Source organism: Jaculus jaculus, chromosome 2 (assembly GCF_020740685.1).
Source record: "Jaculus jaculus isolate mJacJac1 chromosome 2, mJacJac1.mat.Y.cur, whole genome shotgun sequence".
Classification (NCBI taxonomy): Eukaryota; Metazoa; Chordata; class Mammalia; order Rodentia; family Dipodidae; genus Jaculus; species Jaculus jaculus.
In genome coordinates, this window is record NC_059103.1 from 79,227,463 (window position 1) to 79,245,001 (window position 17,539).

General features: G+C 35.0%; 1 pseudogene; it reads right to left on the reverse strand.

Annotated features, from left to right (window-relative positions):
• Positions 1–3,871: 3,871 nt before the first annotated feature.
• On the reverse strand, positions 3,872–4,225 carry LOC101613551 (annotated as a pseudogene).
• Positions 4,226–17,539: the final 13,314 nt, after the last annotated feature.

Consider the following 17,539-nt stretch of genomic DNA (forward strand, 5'->3'; position numbering starts at 1 on the left):
GAGAGCACTGAGAAGTCTGAATGGAAACATTCATGGGTTTGAACATTATATATACACATGTGTACATCTGTCTCTGGGGATACTTTTTCATGCTGATATCTCTGACACCATGATCAGAATTATAGGTTTCTCTTGATTTCCTTTTCTCAATTAAGACTGCTATCTTTACCAGTAATCATTATCTACAACATATCTGTTCATTGATTCAATGCAAATATAGATATATTTGTGAGAATAACTAGTATCAGCATATAGGATAGATGCTTGCTTGTTTTAATTTTAACCTTACAAAATCCAATCAGAACATGTTCCTAAGGTATTTGATCAGTTTCTTTTTTCTCTGTACTTAAACTTCAGTTTGTTTCTCATTTGTAAGAAAATACCTTTTTGTTTTTTCACGGTCTGTATTCCATTCTATATGATTCTATATGATGGTGATTTTTTATTTGCTAAGAAAAAATATAATTTTGTATACAGTTTGATGGCTTGAACAAATTTACAAAAGTTTTATCCACCTTCATAAGAGCATAGCAATAAGAATTTCTTTTGCTATTACAGTATTCCATCGCATGGTTGTGTTGTCACTTTCTAAGTAACATGCTTAAGGATATCTTACTTACTTAAAGTTTTTGATGACTCCCATACACCTAATTTTGTGCATTTTATACAAGTATTTGAATGAACATTAATTTTGAATTTACATGGGCAAAATGGAAAACAAGATAACCTGGATATATACAAAGCATATGTTTATCCTTATAATAAATGGCCAAAATAGTTTTTAATTTATTGATTTAATTTATTTATTTGAGATAGAGAAAGAGAGAGTATGGGTTCTCTACGTCCTCTTGCCACTGTAGATGAATTCCAGATGTATGCACCATTTTGTGCATCTGGCTTTACTTGGGCACTGGGGATCATATCTATGCTGTCAGGAATTGCAAACAGCCACCTTTAATCCCTAAGACAACTCTGTGGCTCCGCTAAATGATTTTTCTAAGAGTCACTAAATTTGTACCTGTGGTCGTTTGAATTTATGTCCCTAAATAGACTCATATTTTTCTCAAGGTAGGGTATCACTCTAGCTCAGGCTGACCTGGAATTCATTACATATTCTCAGGGTGGCCTTGAACACTCAGAGATCCTCCCACCTCTGCCTCCCAAGTGCTGGAATTAAAGGCATGTGCTACCATGCCAGAATCCAAGGCACTTGGCTGGAAGAGATGTCACTGTGGGCAGATCCTAGAGTCTAGCCCTAAGGTGTTACTTGTTACTGGAAGTAGATCTGAATTCCAGACAGAGGGATGCAGAGTGATTGAGCTTTTCCTGGGGTTCCCAGAGTGTGTTTTTGACAGTGTTGGTAATGGGTGTTTTTTTCTTTGAGTGGATCTGTACAAAGGGAGCCAGCTTCTTCTGCCATTATGGAACTTCCCCTGAATCAGTAAGCTTAAAATCAATCCTGTTCCTCCCATAAACTGTATGGGTTTGGAGGTTCATTCCATGTACATAAAGCTGCCTATGTCAGCACTTTTTCTGCTTTGTAGTTCTAAGTCCTCTGCACATTTATCAGCTCTTGGTGTTGCAGAATTTTGTCTATAGGTCTTGTTTAGCCATACAAATTCCTACATGATGTCTTGTGGTTATAATTTGCATATTTATTGCATAGCACAACATATATTTTCAAATTACATATCATATTTAAAGTTTCATTTGTAAAATGTTGAATTGCTTACCAAAATTTAATATGTGGATGTGTTGTTTATTTTCTCACAGTTATTATATATATATACATAAATATATACATATACATTTTAATATAACTCCTTTACAAGATATGTGTTTCAAAAATATTTTCACTTGGGGGCTGGAGAGATGGCTTAGCGGTTAAGCGCTTGCCTGTGAAGCCTAAGGACCCCGGTTCGAGGCTCAATTCCCCAGGACCCACGTGAGCCAGATGCACAAGGGGGCGCACGTGTCTGGAGTTCGTTTGCAGTGGCTGGAGGCCCTGGCGCTCCCATTCTTGCTTTCTCTAGCTCTATCTGCCTCTTTCTCTCTCTCTGTCACTCTCAAATAAATAAATAAAATAAAATAAAATAAAATAAAATAAAATAAAATAAAATAAAATAAAATTTAAAAATATTCTCACTTGGGCTGAAGGAATGGCTTAGCAGTTAGCATTTGCCTACAAAGCCAAAGGATTCAGGTTCAGTTACCCAGGACCCATGTTTGCTAGATGCACAAGAGGACGCACAGGTCTGGAGTTCATTTGCAATGACTAGAGCTCTAATGAGCTCATTCTCTCTCTCTCTCGCCCAATTTCACTGTCAAAAAAATAAATAAATAAATAAATAAACAAATAAAAATATTAAAAGTACTTAAACTTATACTTATATTGTATACTTATATATTTGTGGCTTATATTATAATTATTTCATAAATATGTTTGATAGAGGAAATGGTTCTGACTTGTATGCAGTTTGTCTTGTTTTGTTATGGAGTTTTCTCTTGTTATCATATATAAGTATGTTTATGAAATGAAAGATTGTGCAGATGTTGCATGTTTTCTTGTCTTAGTTTTTACAGCCCATGTACCATTTTTGAGAAACTTAAGTCTTAAAAGCATTTGAAGTTACTTTTTAAAGAAAGTGTTACATATATTCAAAAGTATTGCTTTGTTTTCATTTACAATTATTTCAGCACCATATATCACAGGTTATCCTTATTCTCTGGATTATTACCTCTCACAGGATTCATAAACTATGACTTACTTGATGGCCTGCAAATAGGGTGATATTCAAGTATCCAACCTACTTTGCCAAAGAATTTTCATGACTTGGGATGGTGTGTCTTTCTTGGTGACATGCCTTCAGTGCTGGGCTTTAAAGTTGTTTCTATATTGAGTTTCAGAATGTAACAAGCTGTACATTTCATTAGGGATTTTTGTGATCAGATTTGTAATTTTAATTATCATAATCCAAATTATTATTACTTAGCATGAGGACTGAGTTGGCTGACTTCTTCATTTCCTCATATAGATTTCAACATTTCCCAATGGTGCTCACAGTGTGCTTGTAGGCCACTGATAAAGATGTGTATGCTGCATGCTTCTGATGGAGTTTTAATACTAGGTGGACAAAAAACAGTTTTTACTTTGAGAAACAATGATAATTTATAAATCTAGTTTATAATATTTTTCTTAATCTTTCCATAATTAATTGGTGCTCCACTATTCCAAGAAGGAACATAAATTCCTGAATATAAATGCTACTAAGAGGATCACAGTATTTAGTAATTTCTTAATATTTCTGTGACCTATGACTTACTTGATATTTGCATATGTATGTCTGTGGTGTTCTATTTGTATGTTTATATCTGCATGTCTATGGGTGCCAGGATATGCATGGGCATGTGGAGACTAGATTTTGCCATCAGGAGTCTTGCTTAATTGCTCTCCACCTTTTAATTTTTTAATAGTTTTTAGTCCTCCTACCTTCCCCTGACAATTTCAGTCTCTTCCATCTGTCCCTCAAAAAGAAGTTAGTGAAAGGAATGAATTGTTGGGGCTCTGAGCCTGGTGAGCAGCTAGAAAAGGAATAGAAACCAAAGCAATCATTAGATGTGACAGAGATCAACAATCAATAAGTCTAAAGCAGAGTGAGAATGGAGGACAAAGGAGGAAGAAAGGGAAAAGGAGAGATACAAGAGGCCATGACTACCATTACCAGTCTTGCTAAGAGGGGCAGGAGAAAAAGCCTCAATAAGAGTCCTGAAGTGCTTGAGCCTGGAGAAAGGAGGTGGAGGTCAAGGAAGGGCATCACTTTTCTTTGCACAATCAGATGGCAACACCCAGCCCACCTCAGGAACAGCAGCCTCACAGACTGTAGACACTTTCCTCACAGTAGTCAAAGTAAAGAAAGAAGTCTTCTTTGTGGTGCTCCTGGGTTAGCTGACCCATGGTGTCACTGGAGGGTGGAATGACATTGTTGTCAAAGATAAATGAGTCATCCTTATCTCCTAGATGAATTCGCTTTCAAATCAAGAAGTAGAACTGACAAACTGTGAGATCAGAAGATACCAGGTATTTCTCCTTGTCCACATCTCCTATCGGAGGTTTGACAGCCTTTTATGCCATCACAGGGACCTGGTCTGAGTATTTCTTTAGGATCTTTTCACCTTCTGAGCGGCACTTCTCAAACGGATGCTCCTCTTTGTACACGAACTTCATTCTCCCAGGAACTGGTCTGAACAGAGCTGGCCTGAGGGAACCTGGGGAGGACCACTTTACTAATTGAGGCAAGGTTACTATCCACATAGCCATCCAATTAGCCCCTATAACTTAAGTATTAAGGTAATAATAAATTATACATCTTGTTACTGTAATATAGTGAAGAATTGAGAATTAAAATACCTTGATAACTTTCAATTTTTTTCTTTTGGTTCATTGATTGCTATAAATGAATGTATTTGTTTGTTTATTTGATTTCTGTGTTGATGGATATGAGTTGCATTAGCTCATGAATGCTAGGCATGCACTCTAATATTAACATAAACCCATAGCCCCATCAAATAACAAAAACTTTTATATACAAATATTCTTTACCTCACTGTTAACTATATTGTAATGGTAGATTTACCAGCATAAATGATGTTCTGCTAACTAACATAAACTAGAAAATAAATTTGAGGACAAAAATACATTCTATACTCAAAGTTATATAGACTAGCAACATGTTAAGAGCTAAATTACCATGCTTAGAAAAAGTTAATAACTTATAACTCTTAAAGTGCATTCGCATTTAAAAATAGGATTATGAATTTAAAAGTAAAGCAGAAAGTTTCTAAATATGAAATACATACAAGATGTAAGAAGAATTTGCAGGGAGATATCTATTGCCCTAAAATACTTCCTGAGAGATCTCAGTGAAAGAAAATAGTGAACTTTGTTTTCTGTGCATGTGTACTTCCTAGGCTCTATCTGTATCAGAGCAGACATTGCACATTGACGGCAGTAATGAGAGGAAGCAGAACACTGAACACTATAAAGATGCTGACTAAAGAATACATTTGTAAAAAGGGTTGGCAGCAAAGGATAAGAGGGCTTAAGGAATCATTAGAAGAGAGGATTACAGGTAAGTAGGAGGGTAATGATAATTATAATTTAACCCCAGATAATGTGAAGGTTAGAGGTCACATATACTCACACGCAGTAGGTTATTTTAATGTTTCATTACTATGATGGGAAGGGCTTGACATGAAGATGGATTTGAGGCAGGTCGCCCTATCAGCTCTTTTATCTGAGTGGATAAATCATCCTGGCAGACCTGGCTGCAACCTGCTCACTCTGACCCATAATGCTGGGAAAACCGTCCTGTACCACATGTGTTTCATTTGCTTGCTACTGTGACCTAGAAATACTGTGTGTACAGAATTTTACCTTTGAGATGGTCACTTAGGTGAAAAAAGAAACTATTAAATAAAATAAATGTTGAAGGTCTGAAATTCTCAAACGTGTACATATTTAAAAAGAAGATATATTTTTATAGACCTTAAAATTTTTTATTGGCAAATAAAGCAATGAATTATCATTTAATTTTTTTTCTTTATTTTTATTTATTAATTTGAGAGCTACAAAGAAAGAGGCAGATAGAAAGAGAGAGAGAGAATGGGCATGCCAGGGACACCAGCCATTGCAAATGAACTCCAGAAGTGTACACTCCTTTGTGCATTTGGCTTATGTGGGTCCTGGGGAATTGAGTCTTGAACTAGGGTCCTTAGGCTTCACAGGCAAGCACAAAACCACTAAGCCATCACTCCAGCCCATGAATTATTTTTAAAAATTTATTTTTATTTTTTTTTGTTTTTCGAGGTAGGGTCTCACACTAGTCCAGACTGACCTGGAATTCACTATGTAGTCTCAGGGTGGCCTTGAACTCACTGAGATCCTCCTACCTCTGCTTCCTGAGTGCTGGGATTAAAGGCGTGTGCCACCACGCCCGGCTGAATTATTTTTTAATTGAACCTAATTATCTTAAATTGCTTTTTCATTATAAAGAATATTTTTTTTTATTATTTTTTTCTTTTTTTGTTTGTCAAGGTAGGGTCTCACTCTAGCTCAGGGTAACCTCTAATTCATTATATAGTCTCAGAGTGGCCTTGAACTCACGATGATCTTCCTACCTCTGCCTCCCAAGGGCTGGGATTAAAGGCGTGTGCCACCACTCCCAGCATAAAGGATATTTTTTAATATTTTTCATTTATTAGAGAGTGATTAAGAGAAAGAGAGATAAGAGACAAACAGAACATGAGCACTCCAGGATCTCCTGCCACTGCACATGAACTACAGGCATGTGTCCCTTTGTGCGTCTGACTTTACTTACATGGGTACTGGGATAGGCTTTGCAAGCAAGCACCTTAAACCATCTCTCCAGCCTAATAAAGATTATCTGAAAAAAAAACTAAGCTTAAAAATTTACTTTTATTACTTCTGTTTACTTATTCACTCTTGATATGCAAAGTTTGTAAAACCTTGGGTTCCACTGTTTTGCCAGGTTTATTTTCACCTGATACTTTTCAAGTGAAGTTTACTGAACAAATATCTAAACAGTAGCTATGACTTCAAATTTTACTGGTGCTTCTTTGATATATGATTTATTTTATAAAATTATATATGAGTAAATTAATAATCTCACAGTAATCTTCTTACAGTGAAATAATGGACATTTTGTCTTTATCTTTTAAAGAAAGCACTCTGTTTTGCAAATGTGTTAATGTAACTGACAAATTCGCTTACTACTGTATTTTTATTTTTTTATCCTAACAAGTATCCATGAACTTTCTATTTCCCAAGCTCTCAAGTTAATGTTTTGACTGTTTCCTGTCTTACTCAGAATTTTCCTACTCCTTATCTTCCTGACACAGCTGAATTGGATTTATGGTTGAACATCAGTTAACCATTCCTTGTCTAGTTGCCATGGAAATGCTGTTTTCTTCTGCCCTGTGCAACAAAGCAAAATAATTTCTTTCATTTTTGTCATTTTATCTGTTCAATATATGAACCTTAACTAAATTTACTTATTATATTTTATTTTTATTATGTTTCCTTGCTCTTATGCTTGTCTATAACCCCTCTTCACTTAAGGTAAAGTTCCTTATGCTAAAATCAGTTCGGAATACTCTCTGCACTTTTGAAAACCAGAGACCATAAAGCAGTGTTGGACTACATCTCTCATTCAGTACCTAAAAGTGCTCCACTTGTTCATGTTTTTGTGAACAATTTATTTTTATAGATAAATTAGAAATATTTTTAAATAAGTAAAACATGAAATAAAGTTATATATATATATATATATATATATATATATATATATATATATGAATGAATAAACTTTCATATATATATATTTATATGAAGCTAGAATGATGTTTGGACATTTGAGAAAATGTAATTTAATTCAAATGTTCACTTCAAGAGTTGTCAGTGACATTGATAAAGTTGTCAAGAACTAAGGTGGTGACATTCTTTCTATTTTGTGTTTTCCCTTTGTGTTTCCCTCTGTGGCTTTCTCTTTGATTGAATTGATGCTATTTTCTTGCAGAAATGTTTACTCTCATCCTCAAAACCTAGAATTATCTACCCATTGTGTAATATGTCATCTCAAACAAGGGCCTATTAAGTTTTCAAACAATTCAGTTCTTTGCTAGATATATGCACAATGTTTAAAGCGCAATAATTTTCTATCACCTTACAAAATGGATTATAAACAGGTACTGAAAGATTAATTTGATGACAATACTATTAAAATTAAGAGGATTTTAAATTATATCACAGAGTTGGCTTAAATATGAGATTTTGTTGTAAATCAGTGTATCTAGGTTGTTATATTGCAACCTCAGTTGCTGTTAGTCTTCACATGTCTAAGTTTCATAGATTGACAGACTATGAAATTGAGGTAAAATATGAATTTAAATATGATTTACATTATTATATATTAAATATACATATCAACATAATTTCAATCTTAAATTGAAGATGTGGAACCTTTAGAAAACAAGAAACACTGTCATAAAATTTCTGAAATCCGCATTATCTGGAGCCACTAATATGGTAATCATAACAGAACATTCTTGGGGTAAAAACAAACACTAAATACTCTAAAATACCAACAGGAAAGAATAGTACTAATACTGTCCTTCCAATAGGGTAAATATTTTCCATAATAACTGATCCCAGAACAATTTCTATCATTAAATGTGGGAAAACTAAAGTGTAGAGATACAGCTTTACCAAAGTCACACATTTATTAACCATATTACATAGAATTTAGTTTTAGGATATATGGTAAGATGGTGGGGTAATTGTAAAAGGAAATAAAATGTACAAGTTTCACAAGAAATATTAGCATTGGTTAAATATGCTTTTTGTTTTTTCAAGGTAGGGTCTCACTCTAGCCCAGTCTGATCTATGAATTCACTCTATATTCTCAGGGTGGCCTTGAACTCATGGCAATCCTCCTACCTCTGCCTTCCGAGTGCTGGGATTAAAGGCATACACCACCATGCCCAGCTGGTTAAATATAGTTTTGATACATGCATATGTGTATATTTTAAAAATATGTTTTAAAAGATATACAAACAAATGGCCAAAATGGTCACCCATGGAGTATGGGTAGCTAGAAATGAAGAAGCTACACTTTAAGATGCACATAGTTTTCTATTGTCAGTGACCCTGAATCTCAACCAATGGCCTATGACCTCCTCACTCAGCCACAAGTATGTATTAATTTAATTAAAAAAAATATATCACCATTGTTTAATATCAATTTTTTGGAAATATTTTTATTTATTTATTTGAAAAAGTAAGGGTGGAAATGATAATGGGTATGCCAGAGCCTCTTGCCCTGAAAATGAATTCAAGCTGCATGTGACACTTTGTGTATCTGGCTTTATCTGGGTACTGGTGAATAGATACGCTATCTCCCCAGTTTTAAAACCTATTATTATTATATTATATTATTATTATTATTTTAAAAATAAAATACAAATAGTAAATTATATGAAAGGTACTGAAGATATAAAAAGAAATTGAGTATATATGTGATATCATGCATTGACAGTTTTAATGATTATACTGACTTCAAGTTTATATTGAAGCCAATTTTTTTAATTCTAAATTAAAACTCCTAAAAATTAATTATCTAAATAAAGCCTTGGAAATACAGTTCCATATTAACAGGGTTAAAATAATTTTAAAATGCTATTAAGTAATAGACTAATTTTCAAGTCCAACTCAATAATTATCTTGGTTAGTTCTTGCTTTAGCATATTTTTGTTAATATAAATGAAATAATTTGCTTAACAAATTACTGGACTTATATATTCATAAGGAAACAGAAAATAGTTCACAATAACACCTTTGTATTATGTTATTGAAACTCAAATGAACTAGGGGCTTTCTAAAGCCAAGTTTGGCTTATTTCAATTCAATACCACAAAAAATTAATCAAAGTTTCATGTACATTGAAGATGGACAATTTTGAATAGAATACTTTGTGCTTAAATAAAATTACATAGGTAATATAAAATATTGTATCTTCTGCATTATCTTTTTCATTAAATACAAATACAGGATAACCAAAGCAATCATATAACTTTAGCTTCCTGTTTTATTCAGAACAAAGAAAGAAACAAGCATAAAATAGAAAATAACATGAGGAGAATCATCAGTAACTTCACTAGAATTATTGCTATGTGTTGCCTTTATATGGTTAAGATCAGTTATTCTTTTCCTACTACCCAGTAAATTTGAAGCAAGTTCTTTGGTAGCTAGAAGCTGGCAATTTACAAGTGAGGACCTGACAGAAATATTATCTGTGTTTTTGCTTGAGGCACATAAGTTAGGGTGTGAGATTTCTTCAGTAATGATCTTGAACCTTACTCTGGGTACCCTTCCCTGATTACAATTGGTCAGACCAAGGAGTTAGTCCTCAGGGAACATGATCAAATTTTATACTTTAATAGCAATATAAGAAAAACTAATTTTAAAAGAGTAATTGAAAAAAAATCAAATATCTCACTCTCTGCTTAATCTCTCTCTCTCTTGCTCTCTCTCTCTCTCTTGTTGTCTGTCTCTCAAATAAATAAAAATTAAAAAGTCTGGAGAGATGGGCTACCAGTTAAGGTGCCTGCCTAAAGCCAAAGGACCCATATTTGATTCCCCAGGACCCATGTAAGCCAGATGCACAAGGTAGTACAAGCATCTGGAGTTTGTCTGCACAGTCTGAATGCCCTGGTAAGACAATTCTCTCTCTCTGTCTATCTATCTCTCTCAAATAATCAAAAATAAAATAAAAAGTCAAATATTTTATGATGAAATGAAAAAGATTTATACATGTTTTAACCCAAAAATTAGAACCACTGATATAGAATACAAAATTACTAAATTTAATTTTAACTAACAGATGACCATAGTCATGTTATGTTTTTCTTTCAGGGAATTGCATATATTAGCACCTATTTATCATTCTATAGAATGTATAATATATGTAATATATTGCAACACATGTAGAGATTAGAAGGGTTAACCCTAGTTAATCAACAAGTGAATGGCCTAACAGACATATTTTTTGTTTTGAGAATACTTACCACCACTCTCATGACATTTCCTAAAACTACAGTTGACCATAGTTTCAATGATGTCTAATGGATCGCTTGCATTTCCTCCTTCCATATCACTAGATATATGAAACATGTGGTCAATATCTTACCAAATACTACACCCATCCTCTCCAGCTTCTAGTAAACATTATTCTATTCTCTACCTGCATGAGACAAACATTTTGAGATACCAAATAAAAGCAAGCCCTTGAAACTTTAGTTTTTCTGTTCATCTGTTGATGAACTCAGGTTGTCTCCATTTCTTGGCTATTATGAGCAATTCTTCCAAAAGAATAGCAATACATATCTTTTTATTCTATTTATTTCTGTACCTTGTTGAGATTATTTGTTCATATGTTAGGTCTAGTTTCCTAGTTTAATGATGTTGCAGTGGTCTTCTCATTGCTAGGACAAAATGCCCAACCAGAATCAGTTTATGGGAGTTAAGGGTTTATTTCAGTACTACAATTTCAAGGGGAAGCTAATCATGGTGGAGAAAACCATGGATCATACAAGCAGAAGGGAGAGACAAGAAGAGTGAGGTGACAAGTTGGTCTAAAATACCTCAAGGTCCTCTTCCAGGGGCATACCTCCTCTAGCAAGGCTCCATGGCCCCAATTGCCACCAGCTGGTAATATGAAGCTTAATCACAAACACATGAGTTGTATGATGATATTTCACAGTAAAACTACACAAAATGGTTTGGGGACTCTCCACACCTTTTTCTTTGTTACAATTTCTTTTCTCACTTGACTTCTTCCCTCCATGTCTTTGTTTCGATACAAAATCTTTCCACTTAGCATCAACTGATCTCAACTTCATAATCCCCCTGCCTTAGATTTCATAATGACCATAATATCACCAAGAGTGTATTAATTTAATTCTCATTTCTGTTTTTGGATTTAGTTACTGTCATTCTGACTCTCAATGTGTGCTGATTTTAAATTATGATTAAGCTCTTGGCACTTAATATGTCAGCATTTATTTTTGCATGTGTGTGTGAGAGGTGATTGTGCATGCATGTGTACGTACCCACGAGTCCTCCCATGCACTTGGATCTCCTATGTATAACAGCATGTCATCTGAAAACAGAGAACTTGTAATCCTTTCCTCTACCATGTCAATGCTCTCAGCACCTTGTTGCCTAGTTACTATGGTCGAAGTTTCCTCCTGTAAGCATGCACTTCTTGTTTGGAATCAGAGGAAAAAGATCTTTTCACTTTTCTCTATTGTTTGTGTTTATGTTCTATACCTAACTTATGCAGAATTTGGTCATAAGGCCATATAGAAATTTGCCACCTAATATTTTTCCTCTTTCAATTCAAAGAATTATTTGGTTCGTCCCTCCTTCTTTCACTGTGTTGTATCATGCTGATTTACTTGCATATGATGTACATGGCAGAATCTTAGGATGAATGTCACCTGCGAAAGATGTGTAACTGCTCAATGTTCTGTAAATTCAGGTTGTTTTATTTGTTGGGGATTTTGTAAGCATGTTCATCAAGCTATCACTTTGTGTGGTGTCATGGTTTGGCTTTGGTATCAGAGTCATGTTGACCACATATGAAGAGTTTAAAGGAATACCCCATTTTTTAACTTTTTTAGCTTAACAACAATATTAATCTTAGCTCTTCGGGTGTTTTGTAGAATTTAACAGCAAAGCCACCAGGTCTTGAGCTTTTTTTTTTTTTTTTAAAGATTGGGTTATTATTGATTTGTTCCATAATTTACAGTATATTATTTCTAAAATTCCATATCTCAATCTTAGTTTATTGTTTGGTTCTAGGAGTTGGTCCATTTTACAGGTTTTTAATCTTTTAGTGTATAATTTCTTAGAATATTCTGTCTTAATTATTGTTCATGTATCTTGTTATAATCATTACTCTTTAAATGATATCAGTTGTATTATTAACTTTTTATCTCTGAAGTCATTTTAAAGTCATTTTGTTTTGTTTTCTTCATTAATTTGTCAGATAAGTATTTACTGATTTGTTTATCTTTTAAAAACTCAAACTTTGATGATCATTTGCCCATTATTTTTGGAGAAGGGAGTACAAATATTTCTCTTGAAAACTTATACTTTTCTTACTGTATTCATATATATTTTTCTGTAATGTTAACAGTATGTTATGATTCCCTACTTGCATTTTAAAATTTATTTGTGTAATTTATTTAAGTGTGAGGGTTATATGGGAGTTCCAGGGTCTCTTGCCACTTCAAACAAGTGGTAGCCTTTTGTACCTCTTTTTGAATCTAGTTTAGGTGAGTGGCTTGTGTATTGAACCTGGGACAAACAAGATTTGCAAGGAAGTGTCTTTAACAGCTGAGACATATTTCCAGCCAGTTCTTTTCATTTTAGTACATCAATTATATGTTTTTTTTTTATGATTTGTGGTTACTATGAGGATCACAAACACATATCAAGTTATTTTTCTTTCTTTTGTTATTTTCAAGGTTTCTAGCTCAGGCTGACCTGGAATTCACTATGTGGTCTCAGGGTGGCTTTGAACTCATAGTGATCTTCCTACCTCTGCCTCCAAAGTGCTGATATTAAAGACAAAACTCTTACAATGTAAGGTCTATCACATGACTACACATCCTCCTGTCCACACTTTCAGATATTTATGCCATTTTGCATATACCTTATTGTTGTAGGTAGGCAGACATGAAAAGGTTCAGTAGTCTTGGAAAGAAAGCCTCCAGCTCCTGTTTTCCTAGTAATTATTATAAAGGGAAACAACACATTACCCTTCCACTGGATTTAAAATACCTTAAGAAAGAAAGGCAGCTAGATATAACTGAGATTTTGTTTTGCCCTATTAGTAGTACAGTAACTACACAAAATAAAAATAAAACAAAAAAGTAATTAAAAAAAAGTAACTACATCCTGGTCAGAGGCTACAAGCTTTTGGCCCTGGATGAAGGATAAGCTTTCTTCCTTTTTCTTTTTAATATTCATATTTATTTTTATTTTATTAGTTAGTTTGGTATTCAGCAAATACAGTCAGTTTGGTACCATTATTAGGCTCATCCATGACCTACCTCTTCCCCATTGGCCCCTCCTTGTTGAGGTATATGGGTCGTGCATCGTAGAATTAGCCCACAGTTATGGGTAAGATAAATGTCTCTGCATATCATGACCCAACATGTGGCTCTGACATTCTTCCCACCCCCTCTTCAGCAAAATTTCTCTGAGCCATGTTGGGTTCATTTGTGGTCTGCTTCGGTGATGAGGTGTTGGGGGCCTCTGAGGCTCTGGCTCTCTGATTTAGTAGGAGTTGATTTTTCTCTGTGTTGGTCTCCTTCCCCCTTGTGCTGGTATCTGGTTCATCAGGAAAACATCACCCTTGCTTGTTTCGCCAATTTCTCTTAGTTTCAGCAGGGGCCCTTTACAGTTTGGAGCTATAAACAATTACACAGAGTGAAGGGCTTCTAAGTGACAAAAAATATGTTTTCCTATTAAGAGGATAGCAATTTTCTCCCACATGACATTTCAAATGAGAGGTGTTCACTTGTCTAGATGACCAACAGGCTTTGTTGGTGAAGGAAGAAAGCTGTACATGTGCCCCTACTTATCATTAACTAATTTTATGTTTATTGTGGTCTTTTGTTTTTTGAAGGAGGATCTCACTGTAGACCTGACTGACATGGAACTCACTCTACATCCCAGAATGGCCTTAAACTCATGGTGATATTCCTACCTTGGCCAGTTGAGTTCCGGGATTAAAGTTGTATACCACCTTTAATATTTATCCTGAAATCCAAGTTGGATTCAAACAACATTTATATATAATATCATCCAGTATTTAAAATCCCACTGTATTTATACTTTAACCAGAGAGTATTAAGCTTTTAAAGATTGTTATATTAGTCATTAATACCTTTTTCTAACGGAATATGTAACTTCCTTTCACATTCTTACACTAACCTTGTATCAGTGAATTACTCTCAGTATACCAGTAGTCACAGTTCTGTGACAGTACACAACCAGAAGCACCTTAGGGAAGGAAAGAGTTTTTTGTGACTTACATTTCTGTTGCAGAATTTTGAAAGTGATAGTGCCTCTATCTAAATTTAATGGCAAATTACAAAGAACAACTAAGGAACGTAGGCAAGGTGTCAAGGAAGGTTAAAAGTAGACTTTATTAAAGAAAATATAGAAGAACAAAAGACTTCCAAAAGTGGGAATGCTTCCCATAAGAAAGTGGGGAGTAGCCACATTAGGGATTAGGGCTCGAAACACAAGGTTGAAAAAGCTCCAAAATCTCAGAGAAAACATGCTTAGAATTTTTGTTGGCATTCAAAGAAGAAAATGAAAGGAAACCAAAAGAAAAATATAACTTTTGAAGTTAGAATTCAGAAAAGCATGCAGCCTCTGAAGTGAGAGTCTGTGAGCATCTGAACCAAAGGAAGGAATAGTTGGGAAGGGTGCTATGTATAATTTCATTAAAGAGATAACTATTCCTCCATCTGTTTAGCATATCTAAATGTTAGAGGTGGTGTCATGACAGGATGAGCTACCTAGAGTGACCTCTATGACCAAAGGACTTTATTCCTCATGTGGGGAGGTAGTTTGCCTTCCCTTTACAGTGATACCAGGAAGGTGGCAGTATTCCTTTCAATGGCCTCTTAGCCTAATTTCTACCTCTCCACAACATTCCCCTCTGAAGAGTTAAGACCTGAAAATCATGTAGGAGATGGGTGGCAGAGAAATCTTGTTTCTTCAGGTTGAAGTGAAGCACAGCAGGATTCTAAGCCTGCACCTTCTGTAATCCACTTCAACTTTGCAGGTCAGCTTGGCCTCTATGTTCTTTTGGTCTTGTGTGTCTAATAGACTGCATTTGAATGAAAATTACTATGCCTAGCTCCCAAGAGTTAACCCCCAAATGCTATTTGGGAAGTGATTAAGTTATGATTCACTTTTTAAAATTGAATAAGGTGACTGGGTGTGGCAGTTAAATTTCTTTTAGAGGAAAGCTGACTAAAGTCTAAAGTCCTAAGATAGACAGGCATTTTTGCTTTGTCTTATTGTTGCAGTAACTTCTATTTGCTTGGACAAAACTCCTGACCAAAATGAACTGATAGGTAGAAAAGGGTATCTTTTGGCTTAAAGGCTCTGGAGGGAGATTCATGATGGCAGGGGAAAGCATGGTATGAGCAGAAATTGGACATCTCCTCTGCCACAGCAGCTCAAAAACTGTAGCAGGAGAAAGAACTAAACTCTGGCAAAGGAGAGCTAACTATAACACCCCTGAGCTTGCCCTCAACAAAACACTTTGTCCAGAATAACTGTGCCTCCAAAATTGCCAGCAGCTGGGGACCAAACATTCAGGATGCATGAGTTTATGGAGGATGCCAGAATTAAACCCCTAAGCTTGTGTCTAATGTCTCATCACCATCTCTGTGCACTACATTTTTAATGTGCAACCTGAGGTAACATCAATGAAATATAAATAGTAAGATAAATAAGTAAGAATTCATTTGTTATCAAGACAGTAGAAAAGAATTTTAACCTGTTGGGAGCTGTCATAAGTAGGTAAGAACTTTGTATGATGAGTTCTAAACTTATGACCAACATAAATATACACCTAAATTAAGAGTTCATCATAGAAGCCTCTAAGCCCAAACCATTGTTCACATTATTAATTTTTGCTATACTCTCTTGTTTGGTATTCAAGACTAAGTAGGTAACCAAAATTTAATTACATATGGGCTGGAGATATGTGTTAGTGGTTAAACTGCTTGTCTACAAAGACAAAGAACCCAGGTTCAATTCCTTAGGATCCACACAAGCCAGATGCTTAAGGTGACACATGTGTCTAGAGTTTGCAGTGGCTGAAGGCCCTGGCATGCCCATTCTCTATATGCCTTTCTCACTCTTTCAAATCAATAAAAATAAAATTAATTATTAAAAAATTAATTACATACGTATTTTTGGGAGAGGTGTGGTTTCAAAATAGGGTCTTGCTCTAGCCTAGGCTGACCTGGAATTCACTATGTAATGGAAGGGTTGCTTCAAACTCATGGTAATACTCCTACCTCAGCCTCATGAGTGTGAGGATTAAAGGTATACACCACCACACCTGACTTACATATGTATTTCTTTTTTTTTTTTTTTTGTCAATTACCATTTATTTTTGGCTCTTGGGGCAATGTCATCTTTTCAATATGAAAAAAAGCAAGTTCAACCCAAAATAGAAATCTGAAGTGTAGGATAGGACAAAATAAAGGGTAGGAAGTCACCGTCAATAGCAAAAAGATCGGGAAGACGGAGGGTGTCGTTTACCTCTCCTCTGGGGAGTGACCTAAACATCTATGTGGCAGCACACACCTTTCCACCCATCAGGGCTATACTTTTTAAGTGGCCAGGGTTTTGGAGGTTCAGACCAAGGCTTCACCCCTATCCACTCAATAAGTCTTTGGCCAAGGGAAAGGAAGAATGCCCCCCCCCCCAACCTTTCCTAGTACATATGTATTTCTTGCACTCATGTGTTGCTCCCAGATTTTAGGGATCTGGGAGAAGCCTTATGGCTTGGTGGCATCTGCTTGGATGACCATGATGGCCTTGTTTTTTTGTTTTTTTTTTTTTTTGTTTGTTTGTTTTTTTGTTCAGCATTGAGACATTTTTCAGTTGTGGCCTTCATTTTGAAGACTATACACTGACTGACATCTAACTTCTGGTTCACAATGACTTCACGGGTCAAGAAGGCAGGTAACTTATAAGAGATATAGGACATATTAGTCTCTCTCATCTCCTAAGACCTCCTAGTCCTGAAAGCAGGAGTCAAATTTTTTATTGTTCTTTTATCTCATTGACTTTGGCTTTTAAATATAGTTGTTGTATACCCAGGATAATAGTTACACGAGTCTGAAGTAAATGTATTTA